The following is a 9,984-nucleotide window of genomic DNA, read 5'->3' as shown; positions in this document are numbered from 1 at the left end:
TATTTTCCACCATTAGTGAGGTTTCACAAGTGAGACCATCACTCAAAGGTAAAGTAGAAGTGGTATTGCTACAAGAAGTATTAGTGGGAGCAACAAAAATAGATTCATTAATAAGATCATATGTTAGTCCCACATCACATGATATGATCACTTGCTCCTTCTTGGCTTCCTCTACTTTGCATTGCTCAATGAGAGAGGAGTGAGCCTTTTCAAGCTTAGAGTGAGCTTTGCCAAGCTTCTCATGGGCCTCTATTTGCCTCTCATGAGTAGCATTTAGCTCATCAAAGGATTGCTTAAGAAGTTTTACTTTCTTGCGTAATTCTTTGCACTCCTTTCTCTTTATCTCATTGCAAGCGTGCACTTGCTCACACATGTCCAAGAGCTCCTCCTTGGTGTACTCTTCATCTTCATCTTCATCATCATTATTATTCCTACAAGAGTCACTTTCACATTCACCATCATCACTCTCATCATATTTTACCTTGGTAGGCTTTGCCATGAGGCATGTCGATGGAGTGTCGAAGATGCAGAGCTTCTTGTTGATGGTGATGCTTGCTAGTGCTCTCTTGATAGATTTCTTGTCATCATTACTAGAGCTATCACCATCTGATGAATCATCACTATCCCAAGTGACTACATAGCCTCCACCCTTCTTCTTATTTTGGAAGGTCATTCTCTTCTCCTTCTTCTCCTTCTTTTCAATTTCATCTTTCTTGGGCTTCTTCTCATCTTCATCATTGTCACTATTGTAGGGATAATTTGCTACAACATGATCGGGGCTCTTGCAATTGTAGCATCTTCTCACATACTCTTTGCTTTTTGTGTGATCTCTTCTCTTTCTTGCACCATAGCCCTTCCTCTTCATGAATTTGCCCATCTTGCACACAAATAGAGCCATGGCTTCATCATCAATGTTACTAAGATCATCATCATCACTTGATTCTTTCTTGGACTTGTCCTTGTTCTTAGATGATGATGAGCTAGCCTTGAATGCTATACTCTTCTTCTTCTTGTCCTCTTCTACCTTCTTGTCATCCTTGTCATCCCCCTCTCTTTCCACATAGTATGTCTCTTGGGTCATGACATCACCTAGTACTTGGTTGGGGGTAATCTCCTTCAATCCTCCTCTTATGATGAGCAATCTCAACATCTCAAATCTTGGAGGTAAGCACATCAAGAACCGATGAGAGACATCATCATCCTTGATCTTCTTTCCCAATGCCTTCAAATCATTGACAATCACTTGCAAACGATGGAATATCTCCGGAATGCTCTCATCTTCCTTTATCTTAAAGCTTGTCAACTTATCCTTGAGGATATACAACTTGGCACTCTTCACCACTGGTGTGCCCTCATATGTTTCTTCCAATCTCTTTCACACCTCATTTGCTCTTTCATAATCTTTGATTTGCTCAAACACCTTGGAATCAATGGCATTGTAGATGGTGTTGAGAGCCATTGTATTGCATTGCTTGTTGATCTTATCTTGGCTGGTGGGATCATCGGGATCAATGATAGCATAATCATTCTCGATCACTTCTCATACTTGATCATTGATTGAACCAAGATACATCCTCATCTTTCTCTTCTAATAATCATAGCATGTGCTATCAAAGAATGGTGGTTTGCCCCCCACATGGTTGAACACAACTTGAGCCATAATTTGACACCGAGGTTGTTAAGCCTTCAATCAAACGGTGACCACGGCTCCGATACCACTTGAAAGGTCCTAGTATGGCTAGAGGGGGGGTGAATAGACTATTTAAAAATCTACAAATCAACTAGAGCAATTTGATTAGTATGACAAAAGGTGAAATGCAAACTTGCTTTAGCTCTACAAGGGTTGCAAGCCACCTATCCAACAATTCTAGTTGCAATGATTACTAGGCAGACAACTTGCAATGTTACTACTCGCTAAGAGCTCTCAAACTTGCTAGTCTAAAGAGCTCCACTAGATGAACTTAAAACAACAAAACAAGCTCTCAATTCTAATTATACTAAATGGCTTGCCATAACTAGTTTGCAAGAATATAAATGAGTGAGTAGGATGATTATACCGCCATGTAGAGGAATGAACCAATCACAAGATGAAGATTAAGCCAATCACCGGGAGAATGCAAATGACAAGCGACAACTGATTTTCTCCCAAGGTTCACATGCTTGCCAACACGTTATGTCTCCGTTGTGTCGACCAACACTTGGTGGTTTAGCGGCTAAGAGGTGTTTCATAAACCTCGTCCACACGATTGGACACTGCAAGAACCTACTCACAAGTGAGGTAACTCAATGACACGAGCAATTTACTAGAGTTACCTTTTGGCACTCCATTGGGGAAGGTACAACTTCCCTCACAATCACCGGAGACGGCCACGAACAATCACCAACTCATGCCGATCCTCCACCGCTGCACCAAGCCGTCTAGGTGGTGGCAACTACCAAGAGTAACAAGCGAAATTCACAGCGCAACACGAATACCAAGTGCCTCTAGATACAATCACTCAAGCAATGCACTTGGATTCTCTCTCAATCTCACAAAGATGATGGATCAATGATGGAGATGAGTGGGAGTGCTTTGGCTAAGCTCACAAGGTTGTTATGTCAATGAAAATGTGCAAGAGTAGTGAGCTAGAGCCGACCATGGGATTTAAATAGAAGCCCCCATGAAATAGAGCCGTTGTACCCCTTCACTGGGTATAGATCGGGGTGACCGGACGCTCCGATCCTACTGATCGGACGCAGGGCTCAGCGTTCGGTCGCCCGATAGCGGTCACGTGTCATCCTGTGTTCAACAGGAATCGTCTAATCTCAACGGTCGACAGTTGACCGGACGCTCTATCAAAAGTGATCGGATGTTGAACCCTCAGCGTCCGGTCATTTCTAGTAAGCTCCCAAGGACTAAAAAACTAGACCGGACGCATCCGGTGGTACTTGACCGGACACATCCAGCGTCCGGTCAGTTACCCTGACAACAGTGCAGCCACATCAGCTCTGATCGGACGCATCCTTCCAGCATCTGGTCAGTCAGAGGCCTAGCGTTCGGTCACATGACCAACGCTGGGTCATCACTGCCACGCCTGACCAGACACACCGGTCCCCCTAAGACAAGCATCTGGTCAATACAAAAACAGCGAGACTGACCCTTTATCATCTCTATCTCCTTCACCCTTGCTCAAATGTGCTAACCACAAAGTGTATCACCTTATGCACATGTGTTAGCATATTTTCATAAATATTTTCAAGGGTATTAGTACTCCACTAGATCCTAAATGCATATGCAATGAATTAGAGTATCTAGTGGCACTTTGATAACCGTATTTCGATACGAGTTTCACTCCTCTTAATAGTACGACTATCTATCCTAAATGTGATCACACTCACTAAGTGTCTTGATCACTGAAACAAAATAGCTTCTACATTTTATACCTTTGCCTTGAGCCTTTTGTTTTTCTCTTTCTTCTTTTCCAAGTTCAAGCCTTTGATCATAACCATGCCATCACATTGTCATGATCTTCGTCATTGCTTTATCACTTGGAATGGTACTACCTATCTCATGATCACTTTGATAAACTAGGTTAGCACTTAGGGTTTCATCAATTAACCAAAACCATAAAAGAAAGCCATTGGAGCACCTCCCCTCAAATGGCTCTCTTTTGTCTTCCCCCTCCTTCGCTCCCTCCCGCATACAAATCCTCCCCTCAATCCCAAACCCTACTCCATCCACCATGCGCCCCGCTCTAGTTCCACTCATGCACCCACCCACCGACGCCATCTTCGACGAGCAACCCAACTTCGCCGTGCGCGAGAGAGCGAGGGCCGGATCCGGCCGATGGCGACGATCCAGCACCAGGCGGTCGCGGCGGCGGCACCGAGCATGACGACAGGCGGCGGGCAGCGCGTGATGGACCTATACGAGAAGCTGGAGAAGGTCGGGGAGGGGACGTACGGGAAGGTGTATAGGGCGCGGGAGAAGGCGACGTGCCAGATCGTGGCGCTGAAGAAGACGCGGCTCCCCGAGGACGACGAGGGCGTGCCCCTGACCGCGATGCGAGAGGTCTCCCTGCTGCGGGTGCTGTCGCAGGACCCGCACATGGTGCGCCTGCTAGACCTCAAGCAGGGCATCAACAAGGAGGGGCAGACCATCCTCTACCTCATCTTCTAGTACATGGACACTGACCTGAAGAAGTTCATCCGTGGACACCGTAGCAACCGCGAGAAGATCCCCGCGGCCACCATGAAGGTACGTGGTTTCCTGCCCGCTCTTCCTCCTTGTCCAACCCAATGTCGTGCGCTCCAGGTGTTTGTGTGAATGCGTTACCCCATGTTTCATGTTTGTACTCACAGATACTCATGTACCAATTATGCAAGGGCGTGGCCTTCATCCACGGTCGTGGAGTGCTGCACCGGGACCTCAAGCCACACAACCTACTCATGGACCACAAGACCATGGCGCTTAAGATCGCTGACCTCGGCCTCAGCCGCGCCATCACCGTCCCTGTCAAGAAGTACACCCACGAGGTCGGTCTCCATCACCCATAGTTCTCAGATCTGATTAACATTGGAATTAACTTGAACCGTTTTTCTGCAGATCCTTACTCTCTGGTACAGGGCTCCCGAGATTCTCCTAGGCGCCACGCACTACTCCACTCCTGTTAACATATGGTGTTGGCTGCATATTCGGTATGATTTCGATGAACTCAGAGATCACTTCTGAATGCAAACTGCTTCAGAGTTCTAACCTGGTGTACATTGCAGCTGAGTTGGTCACTAACCAGCCACTTTTCCCTGGTGACTCCGAGTTGCAGCAGCTGCTCCACATCTTCAAGTAATGCCCCCCAGTGCCATAGTTCATTGTTTGATACTATCCGATACTGACGATTATACACACCTTGGTGAGTGGTGACTGTCTGATACTAACGGTGATCCATCATGTTTCCTCAAATGCTAGGTTGCTGGGCACCCCGAATGAAGAGGTGTGGCTAGGCATTGGCAAGCTGCCCAATTGGCATGAGTACCCCTAGTGGAAGCCGACAAAGTTGTCCAATCTTGTGCTCGGTCTCGACGCTGATGGCTACGATCTTCTTGAGGTCAGTACTCAGTTGGTACTGAATCATGCAGAGGGTTCAATACTCTTAATTCTGGCATTATATCTACGGAGATTGCTATTCTTACTTGTGTTGGTTTGCTATAGAAAATGCTGGAGTACGAACCGGCGAAGCGAATCCCGGTGAAGAAGTGAAAGGTCCTAATCGCTAGAGGGGGGTGAATAGCCTAATAAAAATTTCTACAACAACACTTAACAAAATGGTTAGACAATTATGAGGCGAAGCAACTGTTGTGCTAGCCTACTCAAAAAGCAAGCCACCTACCACAATTCTAGTTTAGATAGTATCTATTCACACAATAGCTATGACACTACTCTATGTTAGTGTGCTCTCAAAGGCTAACTAAAGAGCCACACCAACCAAGCAAGCAAGCTCTCACACCTAGCTACACTAAAGAGCTTGACAACTAGTTTGCGGTAATGTAAAGAGAGTGATCAAGAAGGTTATACCGCCGTGTAGATGAAGGAATCAATCAATCACAATGATGAATAACAATGAAGACCAATCACCTCGAAATCAATGATGAACACAATGATTTTTACCGAGATTCACTTGCTTGCCGGCAAGCTAGTCCTCGTTGTGGCGATTCACTCACTTGGAGGTTCACGGGCTAATTGGCTTCGCACACCAAACCCTCAATAGGGTGTCACACAACCAACACAAGATGAGGATCACACAAGCCACGAGCAATCCACTAGAGTACCTTTTGGCTCTCTGTCGGGGAAAGGTCAAGAACCCCTCACAATCACCACGATCGGAGCCGGAGACAATCACCAACCTCCGCTCGACGATCCTCGCTGCTCCAAGCCGTCTAGGTGGCAGCAACCACCAAGAGTAACAAGCGAAATCTGCAGCGAAACACGAACACCAAGTGCCTCCAGATGCAATCACTCAAGTAATGCACTTGGATTCACTCCCAATCTCACAAAGATGATGAATAAATGATGGAGATGAGTGAGAGGGCTTTAGCTAAGCTCACAAGGTTGCTATGTCAATGAAAATTGCCAAAGGTGTGAGCTTCAACCGGCCATGGGGCTTAAATAGAAGCCCCCACGAAATAGAGCCATTGTACCCCTTCACTGGGCACAACGCGGGCTGACTGGACGCTCTGGTCATGTTGATCAGACGCTGGACCTCAGCGTCCGGTCGTCCGACGATAGCCACGTGTCCCGACTTCAACGGTCACTTGAGTTGACCGGACGTAGCGCTATAATTGACCGGACGCTGAGCTATCAGCGTCCGGTCGTTTCCAATAAGGTTCCAGAAACGCTTTTTGCCCACCGGACGTCCGGTCAAGCACGATCGGACCATGCCACCGTCCGGTCAGAGACCCTAGCCTCTGAGCGCTGCCCGACAACAGGACCGGACACACCTCGCCAGTGTCCGGTCGCTGAGCGACCCAGCGTCCGGTCGTTTGACCGACGCCAGCATCTTCGCTGTTACAATTGACCGGACACACCGGACTGCCTGAGACCAGCGTCCGGTCACCTTGTGACCCGCGAGACTAACTCCTTTTCACTTCTAACTTTTTCACCTTTACTCAAATGTGCCAACCACCAAGTGTATCACCTTGTGCACATGTGTTAGCATATTTTCACAAACTTGTTCAAGGGTGTTAGCAATTCACTAGATCCTAGATGCATATGCAATGAGTTAGAGCATCTAGTGGCACTTTGATAACCGCATTCCAATACGATTTTCACCCATCTTAATAGTACGGCTATCAAACCTAAATGTGATCACACTCTCTAAGTGTCTTGATCACCAAAACAAAATAGCTCATATGGTTTATACCTTTGCCTTAAGCTTTTTGTTTTTCTCTTTCTTCTTTCCAAGTCCAAGCACTCGATCATCACCATAGCATCATCATCATCATGCTATGATCTTCATTTGCTTCACCACTTGGAGTGTGCTACCTATCTCATGATCACTTGATAAACTAGGTTAGCACTTAGGGTTTCATCAATTCACCAAAATTAAACTAGAGCTTTCAAGAAGGCCTGGAGCACCCCTACTTCAACGACGTGAGGAAGGAGATGCACTGACTGAAGCGAGATGAAGGCATGGCTGGGGGCTGTGTTGAGCATGATTGCCCTGGAGCAGTTCTTTTGCTACAAGGGCCAGTAGCCAACCTTAGTTTTCTGTTTTCTACTAGATGATTTTCCTGTGTGCTGTGAACCACTCGCTTTGGTTGCGATGGATGAAAACACTAGGGATAAGTAAGTTGAGCATAAACCAACTCGTGTTGATGAGTGTTGCAACCTGTGGCTGAGGAAAGCCTGGCTCTATTTAGCTTCTTGTGGCCGGATTATGGAGGGTAATCATTCGTTGTAGCTTGATGGCCATCGGCAGCTGGCCATGACGCCATGTGTCCAGAGTGCTAAAGTTTTGCTGTCTCACATCGTCATCGTTTTGGTTATGCATAACGATGCGAGGCGGTGTGAGTCATCTTCCATGGAAAGAGGGGCACTGAAATTTGAAAAGACCCTGTAAAGGAATGAAAACGAGATACGGGCTCCACGGATGGCGTGACAGTAGCTCATGTGTCCTGTCTTGCCCGTGCTTGCAAGTTCAAACCTACAGATTATAATTTTCATCAATGGATATATAAATCATATTTTTCTACTCTCCCCGTACTTAAATAAATCAATTCTTAGAGTCGTTTTAAGTCAAAATTTTCTTCAAATTTGACTAAATTTGTATAAAAAAGAATGCTAAGGTTTATGAACCAAATTAGTATCATTAAATTATGTACATTTGATGTCATAAATATTATTGTTTCTTTCTAGGAATTGAATGAGACATAAAAAGATTTATTTAACTTACAATAGGCGAGCACCGTGCTTGTGCCAAAGCCCAAACCCCAAAGCAGCCCAGCACCGTGAAGTCCCGCGTCTGCAAGCGGTAAGGAAGTAGTAGGCGAATACGTAGCTCTAGCACGTCTCTGCTCAAGATCATCCTGATATATATCAATCAAATGGAAAGAAAGATGGAAATTAAAGAGAGCGGGAGAAAGGACGAAACGCCTCGTCGTCGTCGTAGCAGTGCGCGTGAGTGAGGCTGATTCCTGATCTTGTCTGGCAAACCATTATTAGTAGCAAAAATGGAAGGCGACGTATTTATCGGCTCCATCACCCGATAGATAAAGATACCAGGCTCAGGGACACCTGTCCCTGAGTCAAGACGGCAGCCGGGAGGAGCCAAACGCTCGAGGTCGAGACTCGAGACGCGCGCGGCGCGCCGCACCTGCCGGCTGGAGAGAACCAAACCAACCGTGTGTACCACTACCACCGCGCCGCGCAGAACTGGTGCGGAAACGACTGGCTGGACTGGACTGCACGGCCGCCGCAAACTGCCCCGCCGGCCGCCGCCGCCGCCACGTCTGCTTCCGCTCGGTGTTCGCTCGTTACAGCACTAGAAACCGTAGGAAGGCGACGTGAGCCGGTCGCGGGCCCAGCAACCAGCATGGATCTTCGATCGTCTGCATCGCGGTGCGCTAATTGGGTGCCGAGTACCAACCGCTGCGTGTCAGCTGAAGCAATGCGCCAGTGCACACGGCGTAAGCAGGACAGTGAGACACATAGCAGCAGGCCTCCGGAGTGTTTGATCCAGGAACCCATGTTTAGTGGATGTCACATCAAGTATTGGATACTAATTAGAAAGGCTAAATATGTGCTTAATTAAGTTTAATACATTCGTTTTGTAAATTAGTCTCAATCTGTGCAATTAGTTTTGTAATTAGTCTATATCTAATACTTTAAATTAGTGTCCAACGTCTGATGTGACTGAGACTAAATTTTAGTAGAGACTTGTGGCTAATAATTTAATAAGCACCCGGTGCAATCGATAAAAACAAAATGGAAAAGTGACGTGTCAGAGTGAGAGGGTGTTTGGTTCGAGCTACTAAACTTTAGTAGCTACTAAACGGTTTAGTCACTTTTAGTAACTCCAGAGTTACTAAACTTTAGTAGCTACTAGGTGAACCAAACAGGCCCTGAGTCTGAGGAGAAGCTGAGGTTTTGGAAAAGTTCTGCTATCTTTATTTGCTGTGGGCCGGTTCAGTAGGTGCTAACCGGTTTTACACGTTAGAGACTTTTTGGATAACTAAGCACCTGTTGATGTCAATCCTTGTACCTTGCTATAGGAACATACGTTAAAGTTGCTCTTAGGCCTTCCCCAACACTACAGGGTGGCGTGCTGCTTCAAGATACTCGTCCGCATCCATCCTCCATGTCACAGCGAAGTGTAGCTTGAAGTGTGTCGAAAGCTCCTGCAGAAGAGAGTCAATAGCTTTGTCTGACGAAAATGGTGCATCCAGCATCAGCACAGCAGCGGAGAGAGAAATGAAAGAAAAGTGATTTTAGGAACAAGAGAAAGAGGCCAGAGACAATGGTGGGAACCAAGAGGTGCGAAGATGCCAGTGTTGCTTGCGTTCAGAAACTATTAGCTTCGACGGTAATTTTCATGCGTGTAAGTGTAACTCAACTTTTTTTGCGCGGCTATTGATGTTGCGCGGCTATTGATGTTAGAGAAAATTCCTTAGTTGGCACTTAAAATTATAACCGTCCCTTCATTGCCATTGAAAAAAATGATCTTTTCTTCATTGCCATTGATTTATGCTTTCCTTTCCCTTAGCTGTCATTCCGTCAATTTCATGTGTAACGACGTTTGGAGGAGCTTTGCTGTGCCTCTCGGATAAGTGTGCGTGGCAAAATGGATCATGGATGGGATGGGGGTTGAGTGCCTGGGCAGCCGCAGCGGTGGCGCAACACTTCTGGAGAGGGCGGTCGTCGGCAGGCATGCCGTAGCGCCGCCGCCAAGTTAGACCGCGACCTGCACGGTTGCACGCGGCCACGCAGGGGCGGCTCTGCACACGTGGGTC

At 46.7% G+C, this 9,984-nt stretch overlaps 1 pseudogene; it reads left to right on the top strand.

Annotated features, from left to right (window-relative positions):
- The first annotated feature begins 3,826 nt into the window (after positions 1-3,826).
- On the top strand, positions 3,827-7,147 carry LOC136500201 (cyclin-dependent kinase B2-1-like; annotated as a pseudogene).
- The last annotated feature ends 2,837 nt before the right edge of the window (positions 7,148-9,984 follow it).

The sequence above is a fragment of the Miscanthus floridulus genome, chromosome 13 (genome assembly GCF_019320115.1).
Source record: "Miscanthus floridulus cultivar M001 chromosome 13, ASM1932011v1, whole genome shotgun sequence".
In the NCBI taxonomy this organism is placed as follows: Eukaryota; Viridiplantae; Streptophyta; class Magnoliopsida; order Poales; family Poaceae; genus Miscanthus; species Miscanthus floridulus.
This window is presented reverse-complemented; position numbering and strand designations above follow the sequence as displayed.